The sequence below is a fragment of the Arvicola amphibius genome, chromosome 9, assembly GCF_903992535.2.
Source record: "Arvicola amphibius chromosome 9, mArvAmp1.2, whole genome shotgun sequence".
NCBI lineage: Eukaryota > Metazoa > Chordata > Mammalia > Rodentia > Cricetidae > Arvicola > Arvicola amphibius.
This window is the reverse complement of record NC_052055.2, coordinates 42,663,606-42,680,933: the sequence shown is the minus strand read 5'-3', so window position 1 is coordinate 42,680,933 and position 17,328 is coordinate 42,663,606. Positions and strand designations below refer to the sequence as shown.

General features: G+C 51.9%; 1 protein-coding gene across 2 annotated transcripts in view; it reads right to left on the bottom strand.

Moving 5' to 3' along the window:
* The window catches only part of Parvb (parvin beta), an 83,521-nt gene that overhangs the window by 49,757 nt on the left and 16,436 nt on the right, over positions 1-17,328 (bottom strand). The window contains exon 1 of one of the 2 annotated variants that reach the window (XM_038343479.1): positions 2,383-2,418. The exons of the other annotated variant lie outside the window; for it this stretch is intronic. The gene's annotated coding sequence lies outside the window, so the exon portion shown is untranslated. Of the gene's footprint in view, positions 1-2,382; positions 2,419-17,328 lie in introns of those variants that run through there. 2 annotated transcript variants of the gene reach the window in all.

Genomic DNA, 17,328 nt, shown 5'->3' with positions numbered 1-17,328 from the left:
TCTTGACTTATAGTCTCGGAGGGAAGAAATGGCTCCAGAAAGTTCCCACCCCCAACCCCTCACCCCCCCCCAAACCCTGCCATCAGCAAGCGCCTCCTAAGAGTCAGCTCAGGCCAAGCCCACAGCCTTGATTTCATTTTTTTTATCCTTTTCTTTTCGTGACTCCATTTATTTATTTATTTATAGCCAGGATCTTAAGAAAAAAAGGGTTTTTTTTTTGTTGTTTTCTTGGCAGCCATTTGTTTCCTTTTGACATTATTATGAACACCCGGCTTTGAAAGCGGGCTGGTTGAAAAACAAGCCTCCCTCAAGGCGGAGGAGAAGTGCAGGCACATGCAGCCGCTCTTGGTTGCTCACCCCGAGACAGGGACACAGTACATCTTCTGAAAAAGTGGGGTGCCAGACCTTCACAGTGAGAGGAAGGGTCTGCAGGGACACAGCGGCCTAAAGGAAGGGCTGAGGGTCAGGGGCTACCTGCAGAGCAACGGTGACTCCATCTACTGACATCCACAGAGCAGCGACATCTCACTGCCCACAGGGACTTTCTGTACCATATATACAAATATATTTCCTGGTTTTCACAGAGAACAAAGGATCATGGCAGGCAAATCTCAGCAAACACACTCTGAACCAGGATCAAAGTAAAAATCTCACAAAAGGGGCCACGCCACACCTGCCACACATCAAAAGAAGAATTTGAAACCGGCAGCAAAACTGCCTCAATTTGGGGCACTTAACCAACCCTCCACAGGCTGGTACCCAGCAGTGCCCTGCACAGTCCTGCTCAAAGGCAGAGCACTCTACAGAGTCTCAGAAGAATGGCGGAGACAAAAAGTCCCTTGTCTGTCTCCCCCATCTCTTCTCCTAGCCAAGGGGATTCAGGGCCCTGTACACCAGCAGCAGAGAGCCCGGGACACCTTCGACAGACAGACAAGCGGGGGGGGGGGGGGGGGGGGGGGATGGGTTTTCGATAAACTCTCTAACTCTGCAGAAGTTCTAATTCACCAGACACAAAGGGCTTCTCCAGAAATCAACTTGGGCTGTGCGTGAGGCTCTCCCAGCTCAGCCAAGTCAAGAGCTGACCCAAATAAGATCTAAGAAAGAGAGGAATGTCATCGGTCTGGGCTGCCGAGGCAGACTGCTGCCAGCAACCTTTCTGACATCCGCAGACGTGCAAAGGGTGAGGGATGGAATTCAAGTGGGAGAATTGTTCCGTTCCTGATGCTTGCACACACGAAGACCTTGATGTGCAAGGCTGGTCTATGACAACAGAGCTCAGCACCAAACATGAGGACCATGTGTAGGACGGATGGAGCCACACCCAGTGTGAAGTGGTAAGGCTAGGGACCCCGGGGAGAGCCTGCTCCTCTGACCCGGATGCGGGAAAGAGGGAATGGTGCTCAGACATCAGAGAAACAGCCTCTTCACCATCCAGACCCAGCTGAACCGCTGTTCATGAGAGATGGGCTTGGCTTCCTCACACAGGCCATGGCCCAGGGAACTGAGCACAGGATGTTCCAGGGTGTTAACTCAGTCATTTCTAAGAGCAGCTCTTTCCTGCGCTGTGCTGGCAAGGCCTAGGAATAGAATGGGACAGAGCCTTGAACCATTGATTTATGGACTTGTTCTGCTGGGCCATAAGGTTCCATTCTACTTCTCAAGACACTAAAAATAAGTTCAGACGCTAAAAAAAAAGAGTGTGTGCATTTTAATAAGGTACAAGGGAAAGGAGGCCGTCAGCCCACATCAGGAACTACTGCTGAAGACGGCGTCCCATTGAGACTGTGGAAGGAAGAGCCCTAGAACCTCTGGATCCCGGGAAGGCTTTGGAGGGTGGGGCCTGCCTCTAGATGGCCAACTGCACACTCCAGCTCCTACAGCCAAGCTCGTGCTGGCACATGGCTAAGGAACCAGCGTGAAGAAAGAGGAGGCACAGTAACACCCATGCTGAGTCTTGGAGACATACCTGACACTGGGTCTTTGACACTTTGGGTCTTTTGGTCCACTGACATTTTTAATAGAGGGGTCCGATGGGACACAGCGATCTTCCCAGCACCTCAAGCTGGCCCTGTCACTGACCCAGGGTGGACAGCTCCAAAGTAAAGTCCACGCTTCTTAGTCCCCAAAGCTTTCTGATGAGGGACTAACGTCTCACAAATCCAGCTGTGTCCAGTCCTTCCCCACTCCTTGTATCCGTTGGAGCCAGGCTCTGTCAGCCACAGCTTCCCCAGACTTGAGGCTCCCCGCTCTTACCATAGATATGCCTAAGGCACGATCTCAGTGCGCTCACTCACCCTAGATGGAGCTAGAGCCACTCCTCAAAGTATCCACAATTCACCAGCCACGTGGCAACAGCGAACGCTTAGCCTGAAACATACTCACCTCCCCATGCCTAGAACCAGGTCTCAAGTCATCACCGTGGTCATGCACCCAGGCCCCGAATGCTTACATAGGAGACACAGGAAGAAGAGTGCAAGGTCTTCACCCAGAGAAAGCTACCCGGAACAGAAACTGTGACCGTCACCTAGAGTTCACCTCCGGGCCTCTTCACTGGATGGAAAAGAGGTCTCCCATTAGTCCAGCAGCTGTGGGTCACCAAGAACCCAATTACAGCAATGTAGCCTCAACAAGGCAAGGGGAAGGACGCTTCCCTGAGATCAGGGGCAGATTGGGGCAACAGCCTTGGGCCACACTCAGCCATCTCTGCTTTTTTAGGTGGGCAGAGCAACCGCTCATACAGGTTTCCCAGAGACAGAGACCCCCAGGCCAGGCAAAATGCATCTGTCTCAGGAACTAGGTCTGATCACTGCACGATACCTGGTATCTGTGTGTGTGTGTGTGTGTGTGTGTGTGTGTGTGTGTGTGTGTGCTCCGAGCTTCAGCTCGGAGCTAGGGTTAAACAGACAATTCCCTCAGCCCCAAAACACAGTCTTTTTCTTCCCTTCTGTCCCCCGGGATGAACAAAAAATGTTAGAACTACAGAAAAACGACTTGAATAGGAAGAAAGGTTTCCGGGTTCACAGTGAAATGTCAAGTTTACCATATAGGGCCTCCTGGGCAGGCTGAATCAGGAGCAGGAGGGCCAAGGCCGCCTCGCTCATAGAGAATACGGTCCTCGAAGGATGAAAGGCAGCCTAGCTGTATCCCCACAAGCAAAGCCTCATGGGCCAGCTTCTTCAACCCACCTTCTAAAGACGAAAGGGAAAATTCTGGAGGCTAGCCAGCTGTCAGCCAGACATGAGCTTCAGCTGGTAGCCCCTGCTCTAAGCTATCCCATCCCACTGTGCTCCGTAGACACTGACCCACCCAGTCCTTCCTTCAACAGAGTCATCTATCGCCTCCAGAATCCAGTCCACACCTGCCACAGTGTCCCCTGCCATCAGCTACCAGCCACCTGGCCTAGCACCTTCTCCCCTCCCTCCAGCTTCCTCCCCTAAAGAGCTCAGACCATTGTGCCTTTATTCAACCCAAGCATCCTCGCTGGGGCCACATCCCACAGCTACCACTGGAAGTGCATCCAGAACTTTCCATCTGTCTGCGCCTACCCAGAAGTCATCCTCCAGTTCTGGACCCCAGCTTACGGTTAGTACAGTCCAGACAGGAAACGGGAGGAAAGCCTCACAGAACATCCGTGAACACAGCATCCTTCACCACAGGGGATAATAATGGGCAGGATCGCGTGGCTGTTGTGACAACCGTCTGCTATGTAGAGAGTGACTAAGAGGAAGATTGAGGTCCTCCTACCTCCTTATCACTCCATCACCAGCACCCAGGCCACATTTGGAACACCTTAGACTCATTCACTCCACCTAAGCTCACCTGAACTGAATTATTCAACCCACATTCTGGAAGTCTCAGTTTCTGCCAATGCCAAGGGTGGAGGACCTCACTGAACAATGCTCAGGGGACTCAGAGACAGGGCCAAGGTCACCGAGTCTCAAAGGACCCAGACCTCAAACGTCCACCCTAAAGACCAGGATGGATCTATTGGGAAGTCCCTGGATTCTCTACCCAAGCACCTGAGATCTGGGGAGTGAGGTCTCCAGGAGATGCCCACCAGGCCTCCGGGATAAGCAAGATGAAGTATGACCCATCCTGGCTGTAGCCAGCTCTACAAAGGTTTGCGTGTGCGCGTGCACGCGCACACACACACACACACACACACACGCACACGCACACACCATGCTCTCCAAAGTCCCTTCAGAGAGCAGGGATCCTATGTGAGCAAGTGCAACGCCTATGGGAGACTCAGGGCCACCTCAGTTCAAAAGGCTACAGGAACGTTAATAGGGAGCCGCAGTTCAGCAGGAAAGGAAGTACGAGGCACAGCTGCAGGCTGGGGAGAGCAAGCAAGAGGCACAGGCCTCTGAAGAAGGTCAGGGACCTCTGGGACCACCGCTACAGGTGCCCATGTCGCCGCTAGGGTCAAACCCAGGGCCTCACACACTCTAGGCAAGTGAATTATGTTCCCCACCCTTATTTTCCAGCCTGTCTTAGTTAGGGTTACTGTTGCTATGATAAAAGGGTTTGTTTGGTTTATGCTTCCACATCATAGTGGAAGGACAGGAACTCACATAGGGAACCAGCTGATGCAGAGGCCGTGGAGGATGCCGTTTACTGGTTTGCTTCTCATGACCTGCTCAGCCTGCTTTCTTGTGGAGCTCAGGACCACCAGCACAGGAGGGGCCCCACCCACAAAGGACTGGGCTCTCCCCCAGCAAACACTAATTAAGAAAATGCCCTACAGGCTTGTCTACGTACAGCCTGATCTCATGGAGACATTTTCTCAGTTGAGGTCCCCTCCTCTCAGATAACTATAGCTTGTGTCAAGTTGCCATAAAAACCAGCCAGAACCGTGGCTCAGGATGTCCTAGAACTCTCAGTCTTTCTGCCTCAGCCTCCCAAGGGCTGGAATTACAGTATGTGACACCATGTACAACCAGGGTCACCATCGCACCATCTGGGAAGGACTTCAGCCTCTGCCTCGATTCCCAACCTCTGACAGACAGCTGAAGTCAGTCTCCTGCTGCTCAGAAGGGGTTCCCTGCTCACCATCCATTTTCTTGTCCCTGACCCTCAGCGCAGGCGCCAGTGATCCCTGAATCTAAACTAGGGGGCCTGCCGCGGAGTCCCTGATTTATGAAAGATGCTTTTGTTACATTTCTCCCAGCCAATCACACCGCCGTTTTGACAAAGCTTCTAAGTAATTTTAATCAGTGGTTATGAAAACCTGTCTCTAACTAGAGAGAGAGAGAGAGAGAGAGAGAGAGAGAGAACACACAGAAGAAGTGGAAGGAAGGGAAGCACAAAACCCACAAGAAACTCATAACCATCAAAAGAGCAGAGCCCAAATCTCTCTGCCTGTGGCGGAAACAATTGCATCCCTCCGAGAAAGCTGCACTTGGTGATCACCAAGGCAGGGTGGGAATGAAATCCGCCAGTCACCTGAAGCAGCAGAACAAGCCCGGCCAAGCTCAACACAGATAAGAGAAATGCACTGTGTAGCAAGAAAACAGAAACAGCAGCGGAAGGTTTAACTCCTCGGCAGAGCGGGTGAGGCAGGCTTCCCAACTGTGGAACTAGCATTAATTAATCTGATCGGTAATGTCCCCCACATACTCAGGGAAGTCCAAATTGGTTCTGCTGAGAAAATAAGAAGATTAAATCATTAAGCCATTAACAACAACAACAAAAAAAAGGGCTCTACAGTACACCTGCCATGGGAAACCCCCTACCGGGGCGCGAGCAAGAACTCTATGGGCATAGCACCCTCTAGCGGTCATCTGCACTATAGCTGTTCAGATGAGAAGCCGCGGAGTCCAGTTCATTTTCTTTTGCTGAGGAAAAAAAAAAAAAAAAAAAAAAAAGGAACAAACAGCCTGGGCAAGTGGGGCGCTCAGAACTAGTACCGGACTCTGCAAGCTTGGCTCCTACCAGACACTCAGGGTGCCTATGTGAGGTTTCATGGAGCCCAGGCTAGAAACAGCCGGCTCCACCCATCCACCGTGGATTCACACTTCAGGTCAGGCCTCTGAGGGGAGGATCCCAGAGTAGGAAGCAGGCCTGTGTAACACTTTCCCTGCCCTGACCGCGTTGGGACCAACACACCCCACACACTTCCCAGCACGGTCGCTCCTCTGCCAGCTCCCTTTCTTCCCAGGCACTGTCACTATTTGACACATCTGCACCAAAGGTTTCGCAGTCACTTCTGTAAAGGGCAGGCATGTCACCTGCTTGTCTCTTGACATACAGCATCCCGCTGAGAGCAGACAAACTGCTCAGAGAACATATGGTTGGTCCTTGGCGAGTTCGGGAGCAAATGGGGCAGCATTGTACAGCCTCAATCAGTCTTCGTATTGATTTGTATTGATTTTTCTCCCCATTTTTTTTTAAAGAATCTTAATACATAGTCGGGGCTAGCCTCAGAGTCACAATCCTCCTGCCTCATTGGCCCAGATGCTGGGATTCCAGGGGTTTACCACTACACCTGACTTAGCATTCGTTCCTAGGGACTCTCACTAGAACTCACTGGGCCACTTTTCTCCTGCATCTCCTCCACCCACCCGTGACAGGGTTCCTCTGTGTAGCCTTGGCTGGAACTCACTCTGTAGAGCAGGCTGGCCTCGAACTCATAGAGATTCACCGGCCTCTGCTGGGATTAAGCTACTGAGTCTTTCATGGCTGCATTGTGTACCCCTTTTTGCGATAAACAAACAAAGAAACAAAAAGGCCTTTGGACGTGTACTGCTGTTAGCACGAGTAGTGTAAGTGGATCCATGGAATTTCCAGGCAGAAGGAGAAGAAGCTGTGAGCCTGGAGCAGAGACAGTCGGGAGATTCAGTGTTGATGGCTGGGGAGGTGGAGGGCCAACCCAGGTCCCTCCCTGAACAGGAAGCCCTGTCCTTACCCTGACTGATGACTCTCGGGGGCTGTAAGGTGACAGACCCATGTTGTTCTAACCAAGCAGGTTCTGGGGCTTTGTTGCCACAGCAGCAACTGTAGCACACTGCTTTAATCCCAGCACTCAGGAGGCAGGTGGATCTCTGTGAGTTTAAGACCATCCTGGACTATACAGTGAATTCCAAGACAGCCAGGGCTATGTAGAGAGACTCTGTCTCAAAAGAAAAAGAAAGAGAGAGAGAGAGAGAGAGAGAGAGAGAGAGAGAGAGAAGAAGGGAGGGAAGGAGGGAGGAAGGAAGGAAGGAAGGAAGGGAGGAAGGAAGGAAGGAAGGAAGGGAGGGAGGGAGGGAGGGAGGGAGGGAGGGAGGAAGGAAGGAAGGAAGGAAGGAAAGATAAAAAACCAAACAAGGGGGCTGGAGAGATGGCTCAGCACTTAAGAGCATTGCCTGCTCTTCCAAAGGTCCTGAGTTCAATTCCCAGCAACCACATGGTGGCTCGCAACCATCTGTAATGAGGTCTGGTGCCCTCTTCTGGCCTGCAGGCATATACACAGACAGAATATTGTATACATAATAAATAAATAAATATAAAAAAACAAACAAAAAGGACTGGCTCCCAGCTTGCACAGCCCTATCCACTCTTTCATTGGCCATTCAAGAGCTCTTGAAACCGACAGACCTGGGTCACACAGCCAAAGGACATTAAGCAGAAAGGAAGAGCAGTTTGACCTCACTGTGAATAACAGCACTGATCCTCACAGCAAGGCAGCCACGGGTCATACTCCATGACACCAAGGCCAGGGGAGGTTGACCTCTAGAGAGCAGATCTCCCAACGCGCATTGACTTTTACTTGCAGACACCACAGGATGGATGGATAGCCACCTCCCCTGAGCTGGCTTCTCAGAAGGCTTAGCCTGGCAGCCCCAGGGCTAAAAGGGAGATGGGACCAGGCTACCTCCAGCTTTTCGCTTGCCTGGCCGTCTAACTGTTCACAGGAACAGTCGGAGGTGTGCTAATTGCTTGCCTTTTGCAGCCACAGCTGCGCCCCCATAAGCCCCCCCCCTCCTGAAGCCATCCCCCTGGACCCTAACGAACACGGCAAGTGTATCCTCTATCCTCTATCCTGCTGTCATTCTCCAGGCACTAAGTCCTTGAGAGCTGCATGGGCATTTTCAAACCCACACAAAGGCTGCCAGCTCCCTTGAGGCCCTGGAGGAGGTGGCCTTGCAGCTGTTTTGAAGGTGACTGTCCTGCCAGGAAGAGGAGAGGGTTCCAGTCTTTCCTCTTCCTGTTTCTGGCAGGTGGGGGACTTAAGAACAACCATGGAAACACGCCCTTCCCTGTAAGGTCTTGGGGCCAGCATGGGTGTCATGAGCCGGGGCAGGGAGTGCTCCTCCAACATCCCCATCAGAAAGCTGCTCCTCTTCCAGTCCCCAATCCAAAGGAATGGGGAAGATGTTGGGGGAAGGACCAGAGACTTTGGGGCCAGCTCCATAGAGCAGGAAGCAGACCTCTCTCCAAGCCTGCCACCCACTTCCTCTGTGTGTTGTCTGACTGCAGCAGGCTGGAAGGGTGTAGCCACTTGACAAGGGAGCAGCCACGTACCCAGGGAAGGCAGTAAAATGCTGATTACTCTCATTTTAGCCCCGTCAGTTCGGAGGTCCTTTTCCCATCACAGCAGCCACGGAGGGCGCACACCTAAGAATGCTCTGGAAATTCGCTCGGCCGTGAGTCCACTAAGAAAAAAGAGGTGAGAGAGGAAGGCAAGAGGAGGCAGAACCACGCTTCCTGCAGGACCCTCCTTTCAAACACAGCTCCAGTCAGGCGTGGCAACACAAGCCTGTAATCCCAGCACTCAAACAGGAGGATTTCCTAGGGGTAGAGGCCGGCCTGGCTACAGAATAAGACTGTGTCTCAAAGCAAGCCAAGAAGGGGGCGGTGAGATGGTTCAGTGGGTGCAGGTGCTTGCTGCCCAGCCTGAGCACCTGGGTTCGATTCCTGGGATCCACATGGCAGAAGGCAAAAACTGACTTCTACACAGCTTGTCCTCTGACTTACCACACACACTGCGGTACATGCGTGCACAGATGCACACACAAATAAATGTGTAAGAATTGAATCTGGGGGGGGAGGGAAACGCTTTAGCTCAAAGTGGCCTCCTCATAGAAGGCCCACTATGCTGGCCCCTCTCTTGGGTCACAGGAGTTCAGCACAGGCCCCTGCAGCAAGGACACCAAGATGAGAAGGATGTGACACACTGCTCCAAGGAAGACACTGGGAGCAAAGACAGTGGGGAGAGTGGTATACAGCCGTGGGAACCAGGTGGCCTCTGCACGCCCGGGACTTCAATACAGGCACGATCCCCACACTGCTAGAGCCCTGGGTCCCTCCCCTAACAGACACAGGGACCTTCTCCTCTCTCTCAGCAGCTGTCCACCCACAGGAAAACATCCAGCCGGCGACCAGGTGGGACTGTGTCTCGAAGCCAATAGAACAGGTGGGGGGTGATGAACAAGTTATGGGGGGGGACTTCCTCGTTCTACTTCAGCAAGTCCCATATGGCTCAGGGGGATAGACACCTGATATCTAAGTTCCACCTTCAGTAGAGAACCAATGCCTGCAAGCAGTCCTCTGGCCTCCACATATGTATCCTGTCACATGCACACACACACACACACACACACACACACACACACACTAACAAATAAGGGCTGAGCACTAGCACTAGCATTCACTTCTCTCTGCTCCCTGACTGTGGGCGCCTTCTCGCCGTTATGGACTGAACCCTCGAAATAACCCTTCCTCGGCAGGATCCTTTAGTAGCATCAACACAACGAGCATTCCTAATGCCATCGAAGAGGCGTGGTAGTGTCAGAGTCACACAACAGGTCAACAGCCTGGGGGTTGGCAGTGGAGAGGAGGTTAAAGAGCCCTTGGGAACCAGGTCACTTGCTGAGTGACCTGAGGTGGTTTAACCTCTCTGGGCTCCTGTCGACCCCACTGTGACAGAAAAAACCTGTTCCGAGGACCCAGAAAGCTCAGTGCGCGTCAACTGTGTCAAAGCTCCCACATCAAAAATGGATGCTGGGCTACCATTCACAGCGAGCACGGAGGCCAGGCTCCTTCTCGGGCCTGCCCCGCACTAAATGCCTCCCACTGGCTGATCCAGTGGCAAGATAGGAGCTGGAGAAATAGTTAAGCAGGGAAATGCACTCCCCACCACGACTGAGTTCCTTCTACAGGACCCCTATGGTAGAGAGAACAGACTCTCCTCTCCCTACATGTTTGGTGCAGCATGTGTGCTACACACACACACACACACACACACACACACACACACACACATTCTAACCACCACAGCCTGTCACTGACAATGCCCCAAGTCCCACTCTTCTTGTTCCAAAGATCCACATGGCCCACCAGACTGACAGAAGCTGCATCCCACAAGTTAGAACCTCATCTCCCTTGGTGGCCACAAGATGATCAAGGGTCCTCCTTCCCTATCACCAACACCAGCATCCTACCACCTTCCCAGGATTAGGCCAGCCAAGGGTCCATTCTTGCAAAACAACCCCCACAGAGCAGGGCCATAGCGGGCTGGCTGAGCAGGGAAAGAGAACTCACTGTCAGGAGCGTCCAGCCAAGCGGGTGTCAGAGTGCTCTCTAGACCTATAAGCAAGCAGCCACAAGCGCTGTCCAGGCAGGACAGATGCATGTGTGTCATATAAGGGTCATAGGGACATCACCATGACTTGCAAACAGGGAGCCCCTGAGGAAGCCACAGAGGCCAGGGCTGTTTGACAAGATAGTGCCACCGGACACATCGGAAGCGACATCAGGAACCACAATGACAACCCCCTCCCCAGCCCATCCCCAGTAACCCCAGTGGCACTGAGAAGGCAGAGGGGCAACCATTCCATGGGGTGACTTCATGTCCCCTCAAATTCTGCAGCAAAGTGACCAGGAAATTCCCAAACTCTGAGCCACCTCCTGGGGTCTGGGCCGGAGGCTAGGGAAGGGTAGGGGTCTGCCATTTCTCAGGGACAGCTCTATGATTCTCAGAGGAAGGTGATATGCGCCAGGCATGGGTGGCCAGGCAGCAGTATCTCCTGGTTGTCAAGCACACAGAAGACCAAACACAAGGGTGCTGAGTGCCTGTCACCCGTTACCACGACAACAGAAATCAGATTCCAACGGCAGCTTAAGCTAGGCAGAACTGTGTGTTTTGTGTTTCGGTTTTGTGGGGACAGATCCTCTAAATACATCCCCAAATGGCCTGAAACTCCTGCCTCAGCCTGCAGAGCACTGGGATGGATTACTGGTGTGTACCAGCAGTCCTGACGTATTTTGTTTTGCTTTTGTTTTTTGCAAAGGAAGATTCTAGAAGTGCAAAAGAGGAAGTCAAAGTAGGACACTATATCTTTGCCTGCAATATATCCCCTTTTCTATAGCCACAGGACACTGCCCGGGCTCTGAACCCCGCATACTATGCAGCTATCTGTTGAGTGACAGACCTCTCAGGCCATCTGTGATCAGTGAACTCATATAATACCTGACATCTCAGAAGGTCACTGGTTGCTCTTGGTTGTAATTATAACAACAGTTGTGTGTTGCTTTCTACCCTAGTGGGCAGTTTCAGATTGAGGAAACACCTAGACTTTGTGGATCCATTACAGTGCCACCAAAGGATGCTAGAGACACAAACTGGACAAAGCTGCTGTGTCCCCAGAAGTTCGCAGACAGTTGTCTCTAATCAGCACGCACACTCCGCACTGATGACCAAAGCGCAGTGCAACGGAACCATAGTGGCCTCATACGTATGACCGCACGGAGCATGTGCCCTGTGCACGGCGGCATGCACGCTGCACTTCTATCCCACTGGCGGAGCGGAGGTTGCTCGCACAGTGTCTCCCCAGATGTGAAGGAATAAGCTGCGCTCTGATGTCACGGTGACCACTGTGACAGCTGTAGGCTCTTCCCGCTCCATCAGTTTTCCTGACCTGTCGGCCTATGGCAGGCAGCCGGACTCAGAGCCTTTCTCTGTGTTCCACAGATGCTCCACAGCCCAGGTAGGTTCAGCAAGGAGAGAGGGTGCCACCTCTCAGGGAGGTCAATATTCCCTAAAGGGTTCGGCTCTGGGACAGACAGCACCAGGGCCAGGAGGAAGGTCCCACCAAGATGTGCGAAGTTCCCTTGTCCATGGACAAAATCCCTCTGCACCATGAGCCCAGATAAACCTCTCCTCCTAAGCTACCTACGAGGTGTTTTACTGATGTGGCAAGGACATTAACACAGCAAAGAAGAAAAGCAGGAGGGACGATGTGTAGTGTGTCCCTAGTGTGTACAAGGTCGGGGTTGTGGGTTGTATCCCAGGTACTAAAGACTGGCACGCCTTAATACTCTTGGGATCCATGTCGAAGGGTCTAGAAACATCATCTCGATTCTTTTTCTTTTTGTTTTTTTTTTTTGAGACAGGGTTTCTCTGTGTAACAGTCCTGACTGTCCTGGAACTCACTTTGTAGACCAGGCTGGCCTCGAACTCATTGAGACTGCCCTGCCTCTGCCTCCCAAGTGTCAGAATTAAAGGCGTGTGCCACCCCGTCCAGCAACAAATTGCTATTGATTCTTTTTTTTTCTTTTTTCTTTTAGAAATATTTCTAGCCCTAATATTTGGTCTATACCTAGGTCCCTGACCCAAGTTCCTAAAAGCCTTGTCATTCCCCAGGGGACAAGAGCACCTTTTGTTCTAATGAAGCAGCTTACGGAGGTTCCTGCATGGGGACTGGTCCCAGAAGGACCAAGGCACCATGAGAAGCTTAGAAACACCAGTTCCCCTGTCTTCTGAAGAGAGGTGGGGCTGGGGTCCGAGTCCCTCATCTGCCCTGCCTTCATGTGCCTCTGTAAAATCCCTTACCTAGCACAGTTTGGAGGGCTTCCCAGTTGACAAGACATGCCCTCATGTTGAGACAGTGGCCTGCCTGCACTCCAGAAGGGCTCTTCCCATGTTCAGACTCTCTCAGACTCACCACGTGCCTCCTCAACCCACTACTCATCCGGGTACTTTGCTGGGCTTTCTTAATAAACAAAGCACAAAGAGAACTGTTTCCCAGGGTTCTACAAACTAAACCAAACCAGGAAGGGCATAGGAATCCCACTTCCCAGCAGCCCCTTCACCAGCTACGGCCTGTACTTGCACGTCCAGGAGTGCAAGTAGGGTGATCTTGCAGGCTGAGCCTCAACCCTCAGCTCTGATGCTCTCTGTGTACATGGTGAACTAGAGGGCACCCCAGTGGTGTCCCCAAAGAGCTGCTTGGCGTGGTAAGAGATCCTCTTGTGCCTGCCAGCAGCGACAGAGGCACAGAGCCACGTGTGGCCATCTGTCTGCGCCTTGGCTGTCTGTCTCCTGCCGTTCTCAGCACACTAGCCAAATGCTGTACAAATCATCCATTGAGTTCTGGCTTTACAAATCCACTCGCTCAAATCCACAAGCTGGAAGCATGCTCACAGTACTGACTCGGTCATTTAGGAACAAGCTCGGTGAAGTGGGGAGTCTAAGTTCCTGGGGTACATGCGCCCGCTAAGGTCAAGTGGATGACCTCTGCCTCCTTGTCTTCAGCCTCACTTCTGAGAAAGGACCCATCTGGTGGTCTATTTAGGGCAGTGGTACCGTGAGTTCGTGCCTCAGGGTGGTGACCACTGCTGATATCACCTGGAGCAGCTGCCAGAGCCCCAACACACAGGCCAGCAGCCTGATGGAGGAGCCCATCACAGAAGCCTCAGACAAGCTGAAAGACAGATGGGATCTGTGAGGTCCATGGTAATAAACCAACAGAGAAAGAGAGTTTAGTTTTTGGAGACATGTTTCATGTTGAACAAGGCTTGAATTCAATATGTAGCCAAGGATGACCTTAAACTCCCAAGCCTTCTAATCTCCTGCTCCCTGTCATGTGAGCACAGGTGTGCACCCCCACTCCAAGCTCTCAGCAGACTCGACACACCAGGGGAGATGTCTTTTGACAGCAGCACTCGTGAAGCCTGGTTATGTGTCTAGTGCGAGCCTAGAGCCTCAGAGGTAGCTGGTTCGCAGAGGGTTAGCAGTGTGCTTCTAGAATCTTCACAGAAACTTGAGCTAGCTATCCTGAGAGCTGATCATCACACAGGCCTCTTCCAGCTCAGCCCTGGTCTCCCCTGCCTGACTGCTCAAGGGTTACGTGCTGAAGGTATTCTTCAGGGAACCATGATACATGCCTGTGGTCTCGGCATTTCGGAAGAGGAGGCAATGGAGTCTCAAGTTCAAAGCCAGCCTGGGCTTCATATGAAATAGAGAGGAGGGAGGGAGGAAGAGAGAGAGAGAGAGAGAGAGAGAGAGAGAGAGAGAGAGAGGAGGGAGGTAGGGAGGGAGGGAGGAAGGAAGGAAGGAAGGAAGAAAATTAGTTCCTCTCAGTCCCGATATTGAGGCTAATGGTTTCCGTGACAATCAGCCCCGAAGTCCTACAGAGGCTTCGTGCATCTCTGAGCACTCTTCTGGCCCCTAGGATACAGGGAAAAACAGAACTTCCAACAAGATGAGCAGAGGGGGCCCAGAAAGGAGGAAAATGTGTCCTGGGATGTCACATCCACTGCTCCACTCTGCTTAGCAAGCTTGCCACATGCAGAATGTGGCAAGCGCTATTTAAAGCCACATGACAGCAGGCCTTGCCTGTGTTTAATGACACACAGCCTGCACCTGTCAAACAAGTTTAGTGAGACTTCTCAGGGGAAGCTGCACCATGGGCGGGCGGCGCCTTCTTAAACTGAGGCCATCCACGCACAAGGTGGGGTGTTCAGCACTCAACAAGCAACAAGCCAGGAGTATCCCTGCACCCTAAGAGCATACCCAAGTGTCACGCTGACTCCTTCAGATCTCCAAGGCTGGCAATGAAAACCCTTTAACAGCACGTATGTCAGAGGGGAAAAAAATTATCTCATGGCTGAAATTACATCACACAAAATAACACAGCAGAAGGAAGATAGCTTCTGGGGTAGGGTACTGTGGACATAAACAGGTCCTCTGGGTCTTCCTCATTAGACAAGGACAAATCCTCTCTCTCTCCCCTTGGAGCCCAAGAGTCTCAAACAAACCACTGGGTGCAGGACCCAGATAAGTGTTGGGAGCAGTGAGACCCAGATCCTGAATTTCTTGTAATCCCCTGATCTGAGTGCCTACAGTTGCTCTGAGCACGAGACCTTCAGGAGTTCCTGATGGCAGGAGAGTGGTTTCTGGTGGGTTTGGCTGGGGCATGGCTATCTCTATATAATCTGCCCCTGAACACAATAAAGGGGCCATTCTTGGGGAATTCAAGGATGACCCATGTCGCTGTCTCTCTGTCTATGTGTGTCTGTGTACTTTAACCTCCAGCCCCCTGGCCCAAAGCTCGGTAACTGGGTGCCAGGGCACCGAACGCAGACACGGGAGCGCGGTGCAAGGCAGATAAGTATAAGCAGCTGTTTTGACTATCTATCTCCCGCCATTTCCTCACCTCGGAAAAACAAGAGCAAGAACAGCGATAAAACAGGGGCTTGACAATACAGGCCGTCAACCCAGCACGCGGCAGCTAGGAGCAGGGGTTCAAGGTCATTCTTGGTTTTATAGTGAGTCTGAGATCGTCCTGACTACATTAGAGTGGGGGGGACTATGATAATAATAATGATAATGATAATAATAATAATAATAATAATAATGAGATTTAGTCACTAACAGAATCATGGTCACTGTGAGTTGAGTCAATGTCCTTTGGAACTCAAGCCCCCCTGGGACCTGAGAATCTACCGATTTGAAAATAAGGTCTTTGAAGACAGACTCAAGATCAGAGCAGATCAGGGCGGGCCTACAGCTACACAGAGGGAACAGCGTGAGAAGACAGAGGCAGAGGTGCACACGGGAGCACTCAGGAGGATGTCATGTGACGTGGGAAAGCTGTATCACAGAGGTTGGACTTCAGGCAACTGCTGTAGCTGGGAGAGACTGGAAGCCTCCCTGAATGGCTGGGACAGGGTCCTGCGGCACCCTGGGCTGTAGTCGTTGCAGAAGGGGTGTGTAGTAAAGCCCCGCTCTTCAAGCCAGCTGGCAGTGTTGGGTGCTAGCACAGCGCGAATATTGTCTTGGCATTTTTTTAATGTTCTTGTTACTTTCTTGTGGGTTTTCCTAAAGAATCATTTAATTATGTGTATGTGGGGCGGGGATATGTATGTGCACATGAGTAGCTGTGCCTGCAGAGGCCAGAGGCCTTATCTCTCTGGGGCTGGAATTACAGCAGGCTGTAAACCACCCCACATGGGTGTGGGGAACCAAACCCGGGTCCTCTACAGGGCCACTGCATGCTCTTCACCTCTGAGCCATTTCAGCAGCCTGCACGTCCGTGGATTTTGAGACAAGGTCTTGCTACATAGCCCAGACTGGCTTGAAACTTACTCTGTAGACCAGGCTGGCCTCGAACTTTCTCCAATTCTCCTGTCTCTGCTGGAATTATGGGTACATTCGCCACACGAGGCTGGTTCTCTTGTTGCTGTTGGAGCTCTGAGACAGGGTCTCACTGTGTCTATCAGATTGGCTCAGGCTGCCTCTGGCACTGGGATTCCACTAAACTGAAATTTTAATCCCCATCAAGGAGGCAGCTAAAATTGGGAGAGGTCCTGTCCCAGCTTCCAGCAAAGTGCCTGCCTAGAGAGGCTGGGGAGACGAGGCGCTGGGTCATCTCTCTGGATCCTACCTCACATCACGTGTGTGACCCCGCTGTGGCTCCCCAGGACCTAAACCTATGGTCTCAGGACTCAAACCCCAGCTCCAGGATCTATGGCCTCTGGCCTCCCACCTCTACCACCCAGGCCTTGGTTCCCTATCTGAACTATCATGAGGTTTTGGTTTATCTACCTTCTCTGTCCAATGCACCCAGTTTTATCCTCCAGCTCCCTCCATGAGTGGCCAAGGGAGGGCGCTGCAGGGGCCAGTCTGCCCATAATACTGGCAAATGCCCAAGGGCTGCAAGGGACAGCCCCTACCAAGGTCACAAAGCCTTTTGAATGACACAGGGGCTCAGTGTGCCAGCTGTCCCCGGACTTCGCCCTTGGCCAAGATTCAGCATAGAGTGAGTCCTCTGTGTTTGGAGGTTTTAGAAACACAAAGGCTATTTTTAGTAGCTGTTACTGCCCCTCGGCTCTTCCATTAGTTTCAGAGGCAAATAATTCCATTCCATGTAACTTGATAGGCTCATGCAAGGATTGCTCTCGCCAACAAACACTTATCGAGCATGCCACCACATGCTGTACCCTGCCTGGCTCATTACTGTAAAAAAATAAATAATTTACTTAGCTAATGATCACAAATCCTCAAATTTAATTTGCTCTTAAATGTGTTTAATTTTCTCATAATAGAACCACATACTTCGAAAC